The following is a 21,010-nucleotide window of genomic DNA, read 5'->3' as shown; positions in this document are numbered from 1 at the left end:
TCCCACACAATGAGAGCCTTGGGCGAGGAGTCCCCAGGAAAAGGTGTGTTTACCTCACAGAAACAGAACAAGTAGGTAAGATTGTAAAGCAACCTCTCTTTCTGGCTGATAAAAACTCATATGTATGCAAATGGAGGGAGGACAACAACAACAGAACCCCAGCCTTTGCCAGGCTGCATGAACCTGTTTATTCAGAAAGCTCCTGCAGATCTAGAGCAGCACCCCATCCGATAGCTTTGTTCTGCAGAATTTCTGAGCTCTTTAAACTACAGGCACCCTGGCAGAGTGGCTTGCAAAGTAAATCACTTCTATGTAAAGTTTATGCAAACAAGAAAACCAAAACAATACACCTCATTATTTTCTTCAACCAATTAAGTTAAATACAAACAAACAAAGATATCACTTATGTGCAGAGAGCACAGCCCAATGCTGGTTTCACACAGGAGTGACCAACTCCAGTAAATTAAATGCCCAGGGCTTAAGAGGCTTCATCTGGTCCTAATTTTCAATTGGTAGGAAAACGATATGCTTTTTTCACTTTCATTGTAGCTTGTTTTCATCTAGTTTGAGTTCCAAGATGTCCTGTTCTGCAGGCTCTGATCTGCTACATTAAAGAAAAAAGGACTTGGAGGAAAATGTGCACTGGCCAACACCACGGGAGCTGAGCTGCTGCTCTCCCATCTGGCTGAACAATCCCAGGCTCCTGAGGCCAGCAGAAGGTGGGAGCAGGGCTGGACAGGTGGAGGAAAGGATGTGGCATGGTGGCAGTGTAGGGTGCTCAGGCTGACCCCGTGTTGGCCCAGGAACGCTGCCACCAGTGCTGGAGGGGGATGGAGGTGCACGCTGGCAGCACCACACCTGACTGTGGCAGAGGAGCATTCCAAGGATCCATTTGTTGCCCATAAAACCAGACCACAGTTTTGCTGCTCCCATCCAGATTAAATTAGAGCATTTCTAAAAATCAGTTTTGCAGAGGTGTCCCAAGTTCACCATCTCTGAGCAGCAGACCAGGCACAAGGACACTGATCCAACCTTTCCCAGGAGACCTAAACTTCCTCTCCTGGACACCTAATTAATGGAATGGTCTTGACTGAAATAGCTGGACACCAACCACGTGCATATATATTTCATACGAAAGATTCCGCTAGAGCAAATAAACACTGCTATTCTTCAGCTTTCCCTCCTCCCCCTTGAAATGAGGCAGTTTAATTTCACATCCTCTGGTCTGAAAAAATAAATAATTAAGAAAGCAGCTCACAGTCCCACCGTCAGACAGATTTCCCAGGGTAGGATTGCTCAGTGCTCCCATAACAGCTCTGCATCCCACCATTTCTAACTTTAAATCCTGCTGCCAAAACATCTCTCACTGCCCCTCCATACATCCCTAGTTTTCTTTCTTCACTCTCAGGATCACAAATCTGCAGCTCTCTCAAGACCCTGCAGGACCTTTCTTGGCTGGCCTAAATCAGAAGGAACTTTTTTTATCCAAGTAACAGCAACTGTAGCCTACAACAGCAGAGAATTTGGCCTCTCCCTCAGCCCCTCCAGCCCCACATTTGTTTTATGAGCCCATGCCACTTTTTCCCTCTAGGAATTCAGTATCAGGACTCAGATTTTCTTTATTCACCACAGACCCCAAACACACTGAAAATCACTGTGAAATCTGACTCTAAGCAGCTTCCAAGAGTCACATTTTAGGTTTTGTTTGGTTTTCTTTTATTTTTAAAATTCTGGCTGCCCATACTCTGCTCATCATAAGTCTATATGATGGACAAGATAAACTCCACAGGAAGCTGGTACCACTATCCTTTTTTGTAACTCTTGCCAGGCACAGGAAGATTAGAAAGAAAACAAAAGCTGTAATGTCTGTCAGTAAGTGTCTTTATACTGGCTCTAGAAGGATCTATATGTTTTAGGAAAGTGCTGTCTCATCTAAAGATACAACCTTCTGCTTATCTACCTTAACGGGGACAACTTAATTTTTGAGGTAGCTGGGCATTTACCTCTTAAAATCACAGTGGTTGCTGCAGGTTCACTTAATGCTGTTTTTTCTCAGCTCCCACTGCTAAGGCTTTACTGCTCATTTTAATACTAGCTAAAAAGGGGCAAATAAAAATAAACAAAATTACTTAAATTTCCCAGAGAATTCACAACATAGAACTGTAAGAAGGTTGTCTCACCTCTAGCAATGCTGTGCTTTAGTCATTTAAAAATATTTGCCTCGATTATTTTTTACAAGGACTCCTCTGTACATTGGCAAGGTACACCTACTTAGAGGTGCTAAATTTTGTATTTTAAAAAGGAAGGTAAGAACAGCTGCTCCATTTGTACCATGATCGTTCTCTCTTTGCATACAATCAGATGGGTGAAAGAGACAGGGGGTGGGGAAGAATTCCACAACATAATAATTTGGTAACTTAGATTATTTTCTTTCAAAGGGCATTACAATACAATTCTCTCACTTGGAGAACTTCAATAGAAGATAATTATTCTTGTCTGCCTTGTAATATATATTAAAAATGTTCAAATGTGGCTTTCCAGGGAATTCTGCCAAATATTTTTAGGCACCAGACCCAGCTTTACTTAATTTCATGTTGCCTTCTTAGTCTATTATAAAATACCCTTCCATGCAGTTTGAATTTGGTAAAAAGGCTGAAGCTTATTCATTTATATTAGAAACATAAAAATCCCTCTTTCCTTGAAATAGAGATCTTTAACTCCTAATGTGACAGCCATTCATATGTACAGTTACTAAAGTGTCTCTACAGAGCTTAACACACATCAGTGAGCTTTTACTGCCATAAAAACCAAGCAGAAACACAGAGGGTTGTTGGGATTTTTGTAGGAGACAACACATCAAGAACAAAAAGTAGCTTTAAATAATTTTGTTTTATGAGCACTTTGTTAGTAGTATGACAGTAGCACCTTGAAACTCCAAAAAAAGGAGTCTCAACCCTGCTGCATGAAGCATTATAAAAGCTTCAAAGATGCAAATCCTAAACCTTTAGTGTTGTCATCAGCTACAGGAAAGTATGGGATTATGTTTTAGCAGGAGTAAAAAAAAAAGAAAAAAAGCTATTTAAGGTAATATGAGGTTATTGTTACCTCAAATATTAACAATAATGTTTATTACAAAGAATGAAACAATGGCTGTGGGCAGAGCAATCTGCTCCAAGGATTTTACAGCCTAGGCCAACAAGAAAGCCAAGCACAAACAGGCACAGCTCATGATGCAAGAGCAGAGTATGTAGAGCTGGGGAAAGACAAGTCAAGTAATAGAGAAGGAGGGATAAAACAAATAAACAAATAAATAGTACTGAGCTGTCAGTCTCAGGCTAGAGAGCAAATGGGAAACAGAGGCACAGGGACTTGCTCTGAACCACACAGAGAAACTCTCATGGAGAGAAGCCTGACATCCAGATCCTCTCTTCAGCATCCACCCAGTGAATTCTGGCATTCCACTTTGTAAAAATTCAAGTCTAGCCTAATACAGCCTGGGGAGAAAGGCCAGGCAGCCCTCATCCTGAACTTCTAAAGAGTCAGACATAATTTACACTGCTGATCAGGATAAAGTCTGCAGTATTTCCAGCAACCTTCTGGATATGTCAGTGTCTTCCCCCCACCCTTTTACAAACCAGCATCAGAAACTGTAGATAATTAGCACAAAAGTCCATGTGAAATATTGTAGTTGTTTGAGTGTTTATTTTGGCTTTCTAAAGTGGGCTGGAATCCAGCTCTTGTGCTCAGCCCCACCTCAGTTATATTTGTCCTGTTACACACAACCAACTTGGAGCCACATTTAAATACTAAACACTTTAAAACTATATTAATGCTATCTCTTTATCATTATTACACACTTCAACTCCCCCCACAACTGTCCCTAAGTTCACTGGTTGGTCTAACTTGTTTTAAAGAGTTTGTTTCACAGAATAGCAACACTGTTTTACTTTCCCTAGCTTTCCTGATAATCAAAGGAAGCCAGCCCAGGCTGCAAATTGAAAATTGAAACAGCTGAGCAGACTCCTCCTACCTCCCCTCTCGTGTTTTCATCGTTTATGGTGGCAGGCCAGTCTGTGCCAGACAAACTAGGATTTCTTCTCCTCTTCAGTCGCTTGGCTGCTCTTTCCCATAGATATTCCAGCAGCAGATTAATGTCAGGCCATGCTGAGCCAAACACATGAATCTCTGAAGAGTTCTGCTCAGCAGGAAAGCTGCTGGATAGGCTTTTTTTTTTTTTTTTTTTTTTTTAATGTTAAACCAAAAGATTGCAACTGAACCTGGTCTGGCGTGCGTGAGTAAAGAGGAACTCTCCCCAGTATCAACAGTATCAACTAACTCAGGTGTTTGAGAGGTCAAAATAGGGACTCCATCCACAGCACACAAACCTGGAGGCTGGAGGCAGCACACAAATGAAATATCCAAACTCACAAGCTGGTGAGAATCCTTCAGGATGCTCATTTAGGCCTTGCATTACCTAAAGAATTGTTTGGGCCAGTTTGCAAGAAGCCTTGCCTCCCCCAGGGCAGGATCAGCAGCCTGGGACACAAGGGCCCAAACAGACACCACTTTTTGCTGACCTAAGGATACCAGGAAGAAATCAGTATATCAGGACAATGCTCCCCCTCCCACCAGCACCAAATTCAGTGCTCCTTGCAGTTGCAGACCAGCCTGCCCACAGCCCCTAGTCTGCCTCTTTGCAGCTGAGCCTGTCAGCCAGCACAGAACCCACAGCTTCAGTGTAAACCACACAAGGAAAAACAAACAAACAAACAACACACAAACCACAAAATAACTAATCCTCAGCAATTCCAGACACAGCACATACAGGCTGTCAGCTTCTTTCCCCCACAGGTCAGTGAAACTACAAGACATGTCCCATCTATTCCAGCCATGTAAACTATATATTCATATCTTTAAAAAACTAAGTTGTGCAAGAAACTACCAGGCTGAAGACTAATAAATGAGACTAAATTCTGATTTTCTTCAGGAAAAAAGGTCAGTCTCTCATTAAAGTAAAGCAATGCTGATAGGCAGTTGATGGAAGAAATCATGGGGGAGGGTTCTGACTAAAGACATTAGAACCCACTAGCAGCTAAACAGAATTGTCTGCATGACTGACAGAAAGACATGAATTGTTTGTGCCATCAGGGAGGGGGAAAAACTCCAAGCTCATATAACTCAAACTGTGGAATGCGAGTGCTCAAGTAGGTCCATAATCAGCCCACAAAAACGCATCAAAGAACAAAATCTATAAATTCATTTCTATGCAGTTGTGCAGGGGGTCTGCAAGATGGATCAAAGGTTGACAGTGGTTTGCTCTCCAAAACGTTTGGAATCCAGAGCTCCAAGCAGTACAGCTTATGATCTTCATCTATCAGCAGCTTATGTTTCTAAAAAAAATCGAAAAATTTAAATGCCAAACTGCAAACTTCTCAAAAGGCATTCTTAAAAAGCTAAAGGAGAATTGGATACCAATGTTTTGCAGTTAAAAGTGCTGGCACTTTATAAAGAGAAGCCTTTTGTTAGAGACAGGAAGTTTAGTTTATTGCCTGGTGTATACAGTTCACCCACCACATTATTTTGGGCTATTTTCATTCCTCACAAAGTAAAGAGGAAATTCTAAGAATGTTTCATTACTTTTCTTTGTTTGATGAACAGCTAAGGTTTGCAGTTTACTGACCACTGTATTGCTTTGCTACTTTTGACGCACAATTTCACTTCACATAGATCCTCAGGAGGAGAAAACATTTGTTCTTTAGCAAAATCCGTAGTTTCTGCCCCATTCACTTTAAGTCCATCTCTCACCCTCATCTTTCATTACTTCATAGAGAGAATTACTGAATACAAAACTAAGGAAAAAAAATCTCCATAAGTTGTCATTTGGGTATTTTTTAATATAAGCAGAACTTCAGTCTCAGAAACTACTAGGAGGCAAATTGTGAAAACTTTTCTCCTCCTTGCAGTTTCCACAGATCTTTTCCAGTACACAATCTGTAGCAGAGGAATAAAACCACAGCTATAGTGCAGCACTATTATTTAATAGTGAGTTTGCTCTTCTGAAGAGCATTAATTTTCACCCATATAGTGCATCATATATACTGTTATGTTTCTCTTTGCACAACATTGCTCTGTACAGATGAAATTATAAAGCAAAGAGTTAGAATATATGCTTGTCCATTTGCTCGCTCCCTTTTCATCAATTCACAAGGTTATCCCTAAATGTTTTTATACCATTCTGGCCTAAAAGAAAAAAAAAAAAATCCTCTTAAAAGGTTTGGTTTCTAAAAAATGCTAAGCATTTAAACATTTATTGGAGTCAGTTTTAGTTCCTCATTAATCAAAGATGAAATATTATTGATTTACAATGAGCAATTCATCCAATATCCATCAGCAGCATATAAAAACAGAGCCTGAGAATTAAAAAATGGGTGCTGCCTGTTTGGCAGCAGTTTCCTGTGTCCTGCCAATGGCATAACCTGTCCAACTGGATGGAAAACAGCTCTGCTCTTTCTGTGTGTGTTCTGCATGCTTGAATGTGTATGTCCCGCAGATCATAGGCTAACCGACATTTATTTTTATATTACAAGATCAGCAAGTATACATTAGATCAAGGCTTTGGGGACTTTACATATTGCTTAACCTCAGTCACCCAGGCCCTTTAGTCACTGCAGCGAGGAGCACGGTGAGAACAGATAAACGGCACAGAGAGATTGACACAGAGACATGCACACATCTGTGCACACAGACATACATATCCCCAGGGCCTGATGGAACAACTCCAGGGCAGCACAGGGAGCTTTGGATCAGGCCCAGCTCGAGTATATGATAGGACTAACTGCCTCTGATCTTTGAAACCAGTTCTAGAAAGCTTTTATAGGGGTGAGCCTCCATTCCACAGCCCTGCTTTTCCACCACTGGAACTTTGCTGGCTTCAGTGGCGTGTAAAACCAATGTAAAGAAGTGGAGAATTATGCTCACATTATGTTTTTTAAGTAGTTTATTAGCCTGCATGTTACACCCTGTTTAGTGAGTTGGCAGCTGTGAAAAGGACTCTAAGGACCTAATTCACTGAAGCTGATATGACTCTTCCCACTGGCTTTGGGTCAGGACCCTAAATCATCCTAAAAATTCTGGGGAGAGATAATATAAAGCAGTGCAGTAAAGGTAAAAGGGTGTTAATGAAAGTCCCTTGAGGAGGTCATGGCTTTTATTAGTTTGGAGGAGCTTTCCACCAGCAAAAGGAGTTAAAAAAATGAAAAAAAAAATCAGAATGGGCTAGGTGTTGCTGTGCATGACATTTTCTTCCTTGTTGCCTTTAAAAAAAATTAATGAAACCCATCCCCATCTCAGGGTGGAAAAAAACAATCTATTGCAGTCTAAATAGGTTTGTTTACACCTTGTAACATGCAGTGAGCATATGGGGTGGGAGTGGATGGTAGAGATAAACATGTCTGTGCCACCCCCAGCTCCACTGCTGCGCATTTGGCCCTCGGGGTGATTTTCCTGCCAGTGTTGCTTGATCTTAACTCTTCCCTCTCACTCCTCTCCAGGCTGCCTGCTTCTCAGGAGTGCCAGAGCCACATCTCTCAGCCTTTAGGGCTGCTTTCCCCCCTCTGCTGCCCCTGGCTGTGCAGATCTCACCGGCAGCCCCTGCCACCCCAGCCCTCTGCCTGCCCAGCCTTCCATGCACACTGCCAGCAATTCTGCCAGAGCATTCTTCCCACAATGTCATTTCTGGGTTTGCTCAGGCAAGATGTAGTTCTGTCATGCCAGTTCCTCGAGCCCTGCCTCAGCCTAAATTCGCTCATCACTGTCAGTAACTCCTATGGAGACAGTCAGGGAGAGCTGGGCTGGATCAGCCTGGAGGAGAGAATGCTCTGCGGACACCCTAGAGCACTTTCCAATACCAGAAGAGGACACTAAAGTTAAGAAACAGACACTTATCTAAAGTTAAGGAACAGAGAGAGAGCAACTTTTTCCATTTGCAGGTACTGATTGGAAAAGCAGGGACAATATTAAACTGGAAATGTAAAGATTTAGATGAGATGTTAGGAAGAAATTCTTCCCTGTAGGGTGCTGAGGCCCTGGCATAGGGTGCCCAGAGCAGCTGTGGATGCCACACCCCTGGAAGTGTCCAAGGCCAGGCTGGATGGAGCTCTGAGCATCCAGGTCTAGTGGAAAGTGTCCCTCTACATGGTAGGGGGTTGGAACAAGATGATCTTTAGGGTCCCCTCCATTCCAAACCATTCCATGATTCTGTGACTATTGACAAATCCCAGTGCTTTGTCCAAGGAACAACTCAGAGCCTCAGCTACAAAGGTTTGGGAGCTGTCAAAGTTTGGGTGCAAATCCCTGCTCCTGCACCATCTCCCACCACCTCTTTGTCCCACAGCTTTTGCAGGATGGGAATTAACAACAGAACTTCACCCTGCAGAGCAAATATGGGAGCAAGTGCATCAAAGATATGAGATGAGCAATGCTCACATGTACCCAAAAGCCCCAAAATGTGGCTAAAACACAAAAGAGTGTAACCAACAGCTTCCTGAAATTATGTCAGTTCTTGGTCAGGACTTCAAAATAAACCCTTTAAAACAAGATGGACCAGATTCCACCTATCTGATGTGTCAGGATCAATGTGGAGACCAGGGGAAAACTATGGATTTCAGTCAGGAAATATCCCCTCTTCTTTCTCAAATACTTCTAATTTTCCATTTTTCCTATTATATATTTTTTTATGACCCTACATATTATTTTCTTTTCAAACGATTGAGTATAAAACTGCTACTCCAGTGTCATACCTCAGTGACTCAGAATAATTTGCAAATGATTAAAATTTTGATTGCATGATTTTGAATAGAGATTAATGGAAGGAATAGAACTATCCAAAATGGTTTATTTCAGAATACTTATTGATTGAAAATATTTTCAAAATTAGAAAACTAGAAGATCTAGTCCAGAAATGTCAAAATATTTCATTTAGCCATACTTATGAAAATACAAATTAATGAAATTTCAATGTATTTTTACTTCAAAACACTACCTTTTGTTTCAAAATATTCTTAGAACAAAAAAAATGTGCAGGGCAAAGTCATTTTTTAATCCAAAATATATATTCCACTTCATGCCAAAATATGGATGTAATTTGGGAGGTTCACATATTCTTGAAAGACATGGAAAATGTCTGCTTCAGTTCCTGCTCAATCAAATTATTTTCTAATACTTTGGTTCAGTTAGCAAAATACGAAGCAGAGAGGCATCCATTCCTTCACCTCTAAAAAAGAGATTTATATCCTCAGAAAGTGATGGTCCAAAAGCAGCAGCCTTATGATTGCTGGAGACATGAAGGAGTTGCACATGACAGACGTGTTCTGACAACACACACTGGAAGCGTGTTCTTCCTTATGTGGAGCTGAAATAAGTAAGTCAGTGCTTATTTCTGTCTATGAGAGTCAATGCTTGTTTCGTGTCACCAATGCCACCTACATCACTGACCATATGCCCATTTCTTCAATTAAGATACAATGAGGGCTGGAGAATTCTCTCTGTTGGACTAAAAAGAATGACTAAGCGCACATAATAATATACCCATGTATCAATATCAAAATACTTAACAAAAGCCTCCACACTTCTCAAATTAATGTGCTTGCTAAAAATCAGAGAAAAAAAAATCCCTCGAAATGACAAAGCCTCAATTGTTGTATTTTCTTGATGAACCTCTGGGATTGCAAAACTCATGAGGGTTTTCATTAGGAAAAGAAACAAAAGGTCCAAGAAATACTTTTTTATAGTATTTCTTGCATGTATGCAACTTCCCTGCAATAGTTTTAGGTGAAATTTATCTTAATGAAATTGCTCTTAATGAAGATGTTCCTGCACCAGCTTTTATACCTCAGCATTTGAGTCCTTCTCCTTCCAGGCACATGTCACTCTTCACATGATGAAAAGCAAGGGATAACCATGCTTAGCTGTGCCAGTAACGTATGAGGCAACTGGTGAATGAAAACCTTGTGCTCCCGAGTTGGGATTATTCTGAATCAACTGCTACCATTACTCACCCACCCAACAGCAGCATTGCAGTGGAGGCTTAGTGAAGACAAGAGGAAGGAATTCAGCCCTGAAAAGGTGAGTCTGAAATGCTGCCAGGCCTCAGTGAATTTTCTGGAGTTAATGACATAGAACACACTGTGACATGTCTCACTGCGCTACAGATGATTTTCTGTGGAACACAAATGTCCAACCAGCATCCCCAGACCCTGGGCCCTGCAGCACCCATGAGAGTGTGGGCTGCTCACATCCAGAAGGGATTTAGGCTCCACTCAGCACAGAGCCTGGAGAGCCTTAAGGAGGTGGAACAGAGGGTAGACAAAGCTAAGAGGAATAAAGATTATCTTCACAGAAGTGCCTTCGAAGGCCACACCCTGGCAGTACAAGAGCCACAGTCGTGGTTCTGCCCAAATGACTCCAAGGTGGAAGCAAAGGAGGGCTTTGCTTGCTGTCACAAGATCTCACATTTTTATAAGTTTTGGTCTGTTAGCATATGGGAGCTAATTGTCCAGTTACAGCCCCAGCCCATGAAGTCCCATCCTTTTTTTCTTTTCAGTCCATGTTTGTGCTCTTAGGCCTGAGAACTGGATCAGTTGTCCTTGGGTCCCCAGCTAGAGAAGGAATTGTTTTGTCTCCCTATTCTGTAAAGAGAGCTTAGTATCCCTTTATATGAAGCCCAGACCCACACACTAAAGCAGCACAGAATCTGAAAAATATAAAAAGCTAAAACCCAAGACATCACTGGCAAGGCATTGTAAGACATGATATGGAAGTGGAGCCATTCAAAGCTACCACAATTAGCACTGGTGTGTGAGGTGTTATTGGGATGGAGGGGCAGAATTTTCCAGCTAGGGTGGAAAGGAAAGACGTTGTCCTGATACAGCTGTGTTTTAACTGTGAAAGTGTGGGGGCTCCTTGAAAACGGCACCTGGACAGTGCTGCTGCAGCAGGGGAACTTTATTGCAGAGCAACATTTTAACTAGGAGGATAATAATGAAGCAGGCCCAGAGGTCAGTTTAGGCTGTTTTCACAAAAAAAAAAAAAAAAAAAAAAAAAAAAAAAAAAAAAGGAGGGATTATACATTTTTCTAGGTCCAAGGTTTGGCATCCAGTTATTACTACTGAAATTATTATGAAGCAGAAACCTACAGGCCAAACACAAGACCCACTGTGGGTATCCCTACTATTTCTATCAGACTTTTCAAAGCAAATCAAAATGAAAAACTAGCTGAAAATAATCTGTGGCAGAATTATAGACTGTATCCATCAGCTCAGGTCTGATGTTTGATTTCCATCTATTGAATCAGCCCAGATTTTTGTGTCAAAGTCCATTTCCCAGTAGTAATCATTGCTTCAAGGGCGGCTTAGGGAGTCCAGTGGTCTCTCTGTTTCTAAACGACGCAGTGTCCTTTCCTTGGCCCTGATAGGAGCTGCTTTCCCCTTAGGCAGTGAATTTTGGAGGGAAAAGCTTCCTTCGTTCTCTGCACACTGCTGCTATCCATCTTCCCTCACAGGAAGTAAATAGAGATTCCATGACAAACTTATCCTAAGACAAGCATAAAACAGGCTTGAGCTGTAATAAAATTAAATTCCTAAGGCCTGCTTAATGCTTGAGCTCAGAAATACAATCAGAAGCAGGAACTGAAATTACTACCATATTGACCAGCATTAAAGCAAATAACGTCCTATCCTATTTTGTTTTTATTTTGAATGGAGTAACCTGGATATGTGTTAGTTCTTTTGCAATGTGCCAGCAGTGTATTGGGCACTGTGTAACCCAGAATATGCATTCCCCACTGTTGGTCTTATCTAGCATCCCCTGTGTTTCTGTTAGCTCATTCCTTTCTCACAGGGAAAGAAAAAGAAAGTGGGACTTGAGCAGAATTCAGCAGCTGTGGAGTCTGGACTTGGGCACACATTCCCATTCACAAACTAATTACATCTTAAATTGAGAGCCTGAGTGATCCAGTTTGCTTTCAGTGTTCTCAGTGGGTCTGCCAGAATATTTCTTCTCTCCCAGATTCACCTGAAACTCCAGAATGGCTCTCAAAGCTGGAGGCACTGGCAGCAGTCGATGCTCGGCTGTCCACCCTGAGGGACAGGGCAGGCAGGGACAATGCAAGCCCTTTGCCACAGTGTCCCCTCTGCTCTTTGAGAGTCTCCAGCTCCCCCTGACAATGTTGTTTATTCCACTGGGCCACGTCATGGGTAGTCAAGTGCTCTAAGTTGTCCTCCATGAGGCTCTCCAATGGTATGATCCTCCCAGAACATTTCAAATTTTGTTGTTATTAAGATGAACGGTTCCAGGCCTGTAACCCAAGCAGTTTACTCAATATTCTAGATAATTCTCTTATGTCCAGGTTAATATAATCCATGATTACCCCAATATGCTGATTTTGCACTCAGTCAGCCTTTTTTACTTGTTCAGACTAATATTGACGACATCATAAATTTAACATAGTGAATAGTGCTTTACTTCCAATATTCTAGATAAAAGTGTGTCTCTTCCTCCTTGCTGAAAACATCCTTTACTTGGAAGGCCTCCTACATGGTGCTGTTTCCATCTTACACTAGCTGCTTGCCTTTTGGACAATCAGGGCAAACAGTAAATATTTGCAGCTTTGAACAAGCATCCGGGGAGTAGTCACTATGACTGTTTAAATTACCTCAAATTGATTTGCAATCAATTTACCTGAGGGAAAATTATCCAGCACAGAGTAGCTGAAGAGGATGAGCTGAACTCCCTGATGGCCACAAGTGGTTCATAGTCAACAATCACAACCACTCAGGAAAACAATGGGAATTCGACCTGCTCTATCTGTTAAAGCTGATTTAAAGAACTGGACCCCAGATGTGTTTAAAATGCCTGTGTCCATTTTAGCGATTCTGATAGAGACATTTGTGAGAAGATGAGTCAGTGGTTCTGCTGGGGGAGCTGCTGATGGCACCAAGATCACAATTGTCTGAATCAGGCACACACACACACACGGTAACGCTCTTCACCAAAGTGTGGCACCAGCAGGTGCAGATAGAGCCAGATATAGATGCAGACAGATGTTGGCATGGGGTGGCACAAAGGCTTGGTTGGCCAAGGGCTTGGGAAAGCCAAATTGCTCACAGTTATGCAAAATGTCCTCAAGGAATGATGATGTTCTGTGTTTCAGAAAAATTGTTTATACGATTACTTCAGACCTGTGCTCTTCCCCTCACCTCTGCCTTTTAAGCCAAACACAGACTTTGCAGATAAGCAATGAGGTTCAAACTCTTCCTACCATAATATCAGGGCTTTCAATTCTAGAAAACCCCTCTAACAACATCAGCAAATTGCTTATTTTATGGGTTTTTTTAATTAAGAGCAAATTTTGGAATTAAAGGTACAATTTGGTGGCCAGCATAGGAAGACATCATCCCAGGAACAGGAAGTGCTCTTTGGAAGAAAAGGAATTGAAGAGTGCAAAATTCTCTCCAAAGTCAGTTGCTGGGAAATCTAACATGCTCAGTACCTCTGAAATTATCACAAACTAATTTCCAAAGCTGAAAAAATCAAATGCTTGCCAAATTTTTTAACAGGCTTGCAGGGGATGAAGAATAATTACAGCTGTATTGTTAAGGGGGCTCCACTTAAGTGCAATCAATTTGATTAGTTTATGTTTTAAACTTACCATCATTTTGCCATCAGTTTTTATGTCCTACAGATTCTAGATGCTGATATATCATCTCAGCTCCCCATTTTTTCCATTACCAAGGTTTCATTATGCACGTTAAGCATGTTTCCATTTGCCTGAGGTACACCAGGGGCAGGGAAGCATTTTTCAAAGATAACTCATTTAATATTAAATGTCAAAATATTACTCACTTCTTTAGCAAGATCATGCAGCTGCAACCTGGAGAATTAATTTGGGATGGTGTCTCTGTGGAGTTCAGGGCGTTGGTCTAAGCATACCTTTAGCTAAACAAAAAAAATCATTGACTGACCCAGAATTTAAAGCTTGTATGGAACTGACTAAAGGGCAATAATGAACAGCTAAACATATGAAGGAAGTGGTTTATAAGCCAGAAATGCTGCAATTAATTATGGCTAAAACAGCCAGGGGAAACTTCTCATTACACAAAGTAATGAAATAAGTCCATTAGCATGATAACAAAAAAAGTGGAAATGGCTGTAGGCTTTGTTTTGAAGATTATCACCATAGCATTTCCCTTCTGCACAAACAATCAAGAACCCATTGAAGAAAAGAAACATGAGTACCCCCTACTTTACAGACAGAAAATCGATGTAGGGGAAGAAGACAGGCTGTTTATACAACACTTGCTTCCTGTGTTTCATTGGAGGCAATTCCTGATTTACATTCATGCAAAGCAGCTTCTAGACAGCCCTTAAATTACATGTCCAAGGATTTCTGTCAACAGATGGAACTGTCACCTGATCCTCCCCATCCTAGCTCTGAGAATATGCAGCAAAGGTTTCGTCTTCAAGAAGACTGAAATTATTATCTGACTTCCAAGAAGAAGGGTTTCCCCTGCCTGCATGGGTACTTGTCCCTGGAGCAACAGGAATCCATCCCTGAACTGTGCATTTGTCAGAAGAATGAACCAGAGATGATAATTGATCAGTCCTTATCATGGGCTTCACTATTTTAGTTGCTATTTGGGGTATAAAGCTTGAGTGTTGTGGGGTTTACTTCTAAGTCTTTCATTATATGTTTAGCTAATTCCTTCCTTCTATACTGTATCAAACAAGGAAAGAAACCTTTCAGGGTGTTTGGGTTTTTTGACTCACAACCTTTTAGGGACTTTCTACACATAAAAACGATTTCATAGGAAAGGCAAAGTGAATTTTAAACACATATTGGTGAACAAAACCATTTACAGATACTTTGATTTTGTATTAGAAATGTCCAAACTGGATGTCAGTCAAAAGCAGTAACACTTCTTCCAAACTACAGCCTTTCTTACCTTGAAAAGTTCCACAAGTTTTTAAACCCTAATTGACCAAGCTCTCCACAGTGCAGTGTGTCAATACAGTTTGTGGTATTCAAAACATGGTCAGTCTTTACTGGCTCACTCCAGCTCATTCACTACAGAAGCCCTACGAAACTGGTATTGCTAAAAAGGCAAGGAAAAGGAGATAAATTTAATTATGCCATATTCCTTAAACATAGGATCTGAATGTGACAACAGCCACTCTTTTGCTTGTAAAACAAGACAGAGCCAAATTACTCTTTTAAATTATATGCCAATCTGAAAGCCAAAGAATTTTAGTACCTCTGTTTAGTTCTCTTACTTAGCAAAACTGTTAAAGTCAGCCAGGCTTATTCCCAGGACCTAAAGTTTTTCCCTGAAAGCCAAGACTTCCAGTATGACTTTTTTAAATGTTCTAGTCTGTCTTCCCTCCAAGTGTCATTTACCAGATCAGCTTTCAGCATGGGACTAAAACCCCAGGATTTCCTCTCAGGATCTGTATTTTGAAAATTGCTGCCTTTGAGCCATCAGATAATTTTTGGTGCCCCAAACCAGCCTTCAGCAAATTCTTTGGGACCATGTATTTATTACTTTGATGCTCTGCCTGCAAAGAAAAAAAAGCACCTCAAGAAGGCTCTTGAGATTTGTTCTACAGCTCCCCTCTAGCACTGGCTATAGGCCAGATTTCTTAGGTGGGGCCTTATAACCCCAGGATGAACCAAGATAAATCTGTGGCACCAGCAAGAAGCTGGGAATGCAATACTTGTTTCCATTTCAGAAAATGGCAAACAAAAATAAAAATGGCTTTCTTGTGGCTATGTGCAAATCCAAGACCTAAAGCTGTACCTAATAGCTGCCTGGTCTCAGCTGCTGTGACTTCACAGTCCTACATGATAAGGTCTTTAGACAGCATAGCAGTGGCTACAATAGAAATACACTGATTTTCCTACAAAGATCATAACCTTTGGGTTGGACATCGTGGACATCATCCCTGTCAGCACATTCACTTGCATGCAAGAGATGAGTTTCTTGCTTTTGACAGGTCTCTGTTTTGTATTTCACCATGATTTGGCTCTCATGAATATTGAGATTAGGTGCTCCAAGCCATAAAATTTTTTTAACCAAAATGTTCAATTTCCAGAGAATCCTTTTCCCCAGTACGCACTAATGATGAAATACAGAGACTCCTCTAGTTCCTCTGTAATGACTAGGAAAGGAAATTGGGCAGAGGAGAGCTGCTCTTAACACAGCAGAAGTATTTCCCCACTCTCCTCTCCTCTGTCCAACTGGCAATGTTCTCATTTATGTCCAGTCCACAGATGCTTCTATAGGAACTGATTGCAAAATCCCTTAAGTTGAGACATATCTGGTTAACTTTAGTAATAAAATTAACATATTTTGGGGACAGGCACACAGAGAAAATGTTTGGTCTGAAGGGCTGGCTACAGAGATGTGGGTGTATAATCAATCCAGCTTTCCAGGAAAAAAAGCAACATTTCCCAAAAGCCAACACAACCAAAACAGATTTTTCCCTTTGAACTGGTTCAGTACTTCTTTATGCTGATCTTTCACACAGTTTTGCAGGTCATATAAGGAGTGGAGAAAACACAACTCTTTACTAGTTCCAACGATGTTAGGTGGCTGCTCCTGCTGGCACTGCTCTTCTGGCTGACAAGGAATATCACCACACCCTAGAAAATGCATTACACAGTACAATGATTATGCTTGTTAAAGAAAGAATCATTGCTGCAGGAAAAAGTAAGTCTTAATTAGAGACAAGAAAATAAACTCATAATAGTGTCTCTCCCTTTAAAATTTCACATGGTATTTGTTTCCAATTTTTAGTGCATCTTTCTCATTGTGGATGTGGAAATTTCTAAGTTTCTCTGAAAAACACTTTGCAGTACCTCACCTTATTCACCGGTAGCTGGCAAAGACCAGAATTACCTGGAACAGTGTTTGTTTCCAGAGGAAATTATTTAAGAACAGTTCAGCACCCCACAGGATTTGATCCAATCGGCTTGGCATCACATGATGTCTCTTAGATGGGGTCAGCACCAGATCTCCCTGAGGAACTGATGAGGCCTCAGTTGCTGCAATATGAAGCAGTTCAATTCCCACAGAGAGCTCATCCTTGTGTTTACAGTCACATATTTCCTGTTAAGCCTGGAAGTTCAGTATTCCTTCTCTAATGTTGTCCTGATCCATTCTAATTCTAGAGATCAGTTTTGTCTATACAGGTAAGCAATAGGCGTGTAAGTTGAAAACTTCATGTGTGGAATATTAAAATCAAATAGATGTGCTGGTTGGATTTTGGTTCAGACTTTTTAGTTTTAAAATTTTAATTTTAAAAATAATTTTTTTTGTTTATTTCCTTCTGATAAATATTTTCCCTGGCAAACTCTGGGCACTAAGCATTGCAGAACCCAAATACAAATGAATTGTGGATACAACTCAACTCAGTTCTACACATGTAAACTAGTTTTTAATAAATTTCTTTCCCTTTTCTACTGATTATCTAATAACCCCATGATTTTATTGTATTTATTGAACTTTTTGATTGATACTTTTCACCGTTTGACATGTCATGGCAAATCTGACTACCATATTTTGACAGGGTGGCCCCACTGAGAATTTAGAGCTTGAACAATAAGATTTTATTCCGGTCATAATTTTGTTTAATCGAGAGTTAACACGACTTTCCAGCTTTCACCAATTCAGTGCTCTACACACCTTCCCAAAGACTTTTGCCAGATAAATGAAAATGTGGTTTGGCCTGAAGTACTGTGATACTCTGTGTTTTTTGACTTGCTTTTAGTTTTCTGTCATGTGTTGCACAAGTCTCTTCTAATATAAGGGCTCTTGCAGGCACAAAGATTGATAACTTAAGATGATAAGACAATTACTGTGATACGAATACCAGGATTATATTTTCTGAATCTCAATAAAACTTGAGCATTTAAAGCAGAAAATTACACAGCAGAAGATAAATTCTCCTTTGCATTCCATTACACAAATCACAGTTGTTTATTACCCACAGAAGTGGTAGCAGAGGGATCTTTCTTTTGTAAAAGATACAAGAAATTTCTGACACTTCCAATCCTTGTAATTAAAACTGTTCTTATGACTCACTGAAGTCACTTTATAATGGAGACGTATATCAAACTAGGTTGTGGGTGTGCACTGATACTGTGATTTACTCTCAATTGCTGGCCAGACTTATCAGTTAAAACAATTTAAAACACATGGGAGTTTTGTTTTTCTCAACCACAGACTAACAGGCAAAAAGCAAAATGGATTTAACCCCTCCAGTTTGAGAGTTGCATGGGATTTAGCCACACAGCTCTCATTAAAGTCAACAAAGGTTCAGTTCCATGGGTGTGGCATGGCACCCTTCCATGTAACTCCTGCAAAGCTGCAGGATTCGTGACTCTGTGGGGGCAGGATGGTGGGCAAAAATCCCTTATCTAGTGGGGTCACTGCCCTTATGCTGACTTCAGTGGAGCATCTGACCAAATACCTCAGCCAGCTACAACCAGAAGCTGGACAAGCTGGTGGGCCGATATCCAAACAGTGATTTCTGACTGAAAATATGGAGCAAGCAGAGTTTGTGCTACTTCAGAGCATTCCACTGCTTGTGCCTATCCTCAACACAGGCCACCTGTGACACATGGAACCGGTGAGGGATGAGTGTCACCCCTTTATAGCAGCAGCAGTCAAAGATTCACATGAACTTCTTGTGGTCATTAGCAGAGTGCCAGCAAAACACAGGAATCACTGAGACCATTTAGTTGGCTAGCTTGGCTGTAACAGCTGCTATGTTTATGCTCTATAACAGATCTGCTCCTTCTTTACATTTGAATGCAACTCAAGATGTTGGGTTGCTGCTCCTTAAAAGCCACAGATGGAATCCTGTGCCCATGGAACAACATGGGAACGCTGCCATGGAAGATTTCACCCCACATGTGGTGGTGAAGATTCCTAAAACAAACTTTCCTAGAGGGCAAGGAATTTTGAACGATTTAAAAGGCTTGCAGCAATGTTTCAACTTGTCCCAAGCTCTATTGCCTTTTGCATATTTTGTCAGTTTTGAAGAGATCTTGGGAAAGACTTCCAGGAACTGATATGTAGGAACAGGTTCTGAATACTGCATTTCAGTATCTCCAGCAGTTCTTGCTGAGTTATCGGAGCACAGTTCTGGGCTCTGCCTCAAATTCTCCCTGTGACCTGAGGTAAAGTTTCTTATTCTACCTCTTCCTTGGTTTTCCAATCTTGAAGCCCAGTTGATAATGCTTCCTTTCTTCTGTGCTGTGTCCTGTCCCCAGAGACCCTCACTCAGCTCCCAGAGAGGATCCCTGCTATGAGGAGCTGTTTGTTCTGTGCCTACAGAGCAGGGCTGGGGTCCCACTGAGGGCTCTGGGGGTACCGGGCTCCGGGCCAAGACTCGGATAAGCTTGGCTTTTGGCTCAAACAGAGGTTCTCTCTCCTCACAGGCCATCACATTCATTTATTTTGCCCTGTGGTGAAGTTAACGCTCCATCTGTGATGTCACAGTTATTCCCATGACAACAGGTTTATGACTTCAATGTAAAGGCAAATGGAAGTTGAAGCTCAGGGACATGAAGGAAAGCTCTTATTCAAATCAGAAACATCTGACACAACATCTGACACAATAACACAGAAGTGAAATGGCCAAGAAGGTACATTTATTTTATTGTTATACACGTCTGTGGTTTCTTCTTAAGTTTTCAGCAACGTGTACTTCTTCCATCACATGTTTTAATAACTACTCTTTCACTGATGTTTCTTCAGTTAAAGATGTCTTCTTTCTTCTCTTAAATAAAATAGTACGTTTAATACCATTTGTTTAACTAGTTAATGAATGTCTTTGCCTTTTTTCAATTAGGTTTAATTTAATAGGAGTAAATTTGGGTTTCAGTGTAGTCTTCCTTCTGATGCCAAATATGAATGATACTATTTCTGAACAAACAGGGGAACTGTTAAAACTGTGGCTTTCCATGCTTAGCAAAATAGACTTTCAAAGAAGAAAATTGAAAAAAAAAAAACCCACATCAAAGATTTTTGAAACATGGATTTAAAATAAAAATGCAAGAAGGCAAAGCTGTTATGGAATAGAAGTAAGTATTTGTCAGGTAAACATGCAGACTCAGAAACTTTTCATTCTGTGTTTTTTTTCTTTGTTTGCTCTTTGCTTTTTCCTTGAACACAAATCTGCTTAAACACAAAAGTCTCCTCCACAGATTAAGGTGTCACCAAGGCATGGACCACAAAGTGCCACAGATATGGCTCAGTGTTTGTCCAGCATGGGAACTTTCTCAGGAGCTATCATTCCTGTAGTCTCAGTGAGAATTCCCAGGAGCATCTAAAGGTGGAGATGGTGCCTGAAGAAAGCCTGTGAAGTTACCATCCACCCTTGTTAACAAATCTAAACACAAAGCAGTCAACTTAAGGACTCTGAGAGCCACACTGAAAAGAGGATGGATAGCCATGCTGAAGTTACACATTGCAGTTTGTTTCACTGAAATTACTGGATCATGTTTGCCAACAATGAAACCTTTCAAATTTCAGTTGAAAAGTGTTCAGGTAGCTCCTGTGCAACCCATACTGACTGGATTTAGCATGTTATGTCTTCACTTGATTCACAGATAGTTGATTGAATTAGTTAATTAAGACTGGAATTTTCAAAGAAGCCACAGGAATTAGGTAACCAAATTCAATGAGATTTGGGTACTTTACTCCCTTAGACTCCTTTGAAAAGGCCAGCTATAAGTGTTCACCTCTTTAGTTGCAATTATTTGTACTTGCAGGATTATGAGTGCAGCTGTTTATAAATGCAGAACCGAGGTTGCAAAAGCAGACATGGCATGAGAACAGAGATCTATCCATGCATAGCACAGTACATAAATATATACAAGCAGTGGCCATACATTTAAACCATCCTTGAAGTGAAAATACCAGTAGAGCTAGTAATAACTCTGAAGCCA

The 21,010-nt window shown here is 40.8% G+C and overlaps 1 long non-coding RNA gene across 1 annotated transcript in view; it reads right to left on the bottom strand.

The window, feature by feature from the left end:
• The window catches only part of LOC146768011 (uncharacterized), a 124,396-nt gene extending 103,386 nt beyond the window's left edge, over window positions 1–21,010 (bottom strand). Inside the window, exon 1 of the long non-coding RNA XR_014954438.1 lies at window positions 1–21,010. This exon is cut by the window's left edge and continues 7,992 nt beyond it. This is a non-coding gene — a long non-coding RNA (uncharacterized LOC146768011).

This window comes from Lonchura striata, chromosome 3 (genome assembly GCF_050655825.1).
Source record: "Lonchura striata isolate lonStrDom1 chromosome 3, ASM5065582v1, whole genome shotgun sequence".
In the NCBI taxonomy this organism is placed as follows: domain Eukaryota; kingdom Metazoa; phylum Chordata; class Aves; order Passeriformes; family Estrildidae; genus Lonchura; species Lonchura striata.
This window is presented reverse-complemented; position numbering and strand designations above follow the sequence as displayed.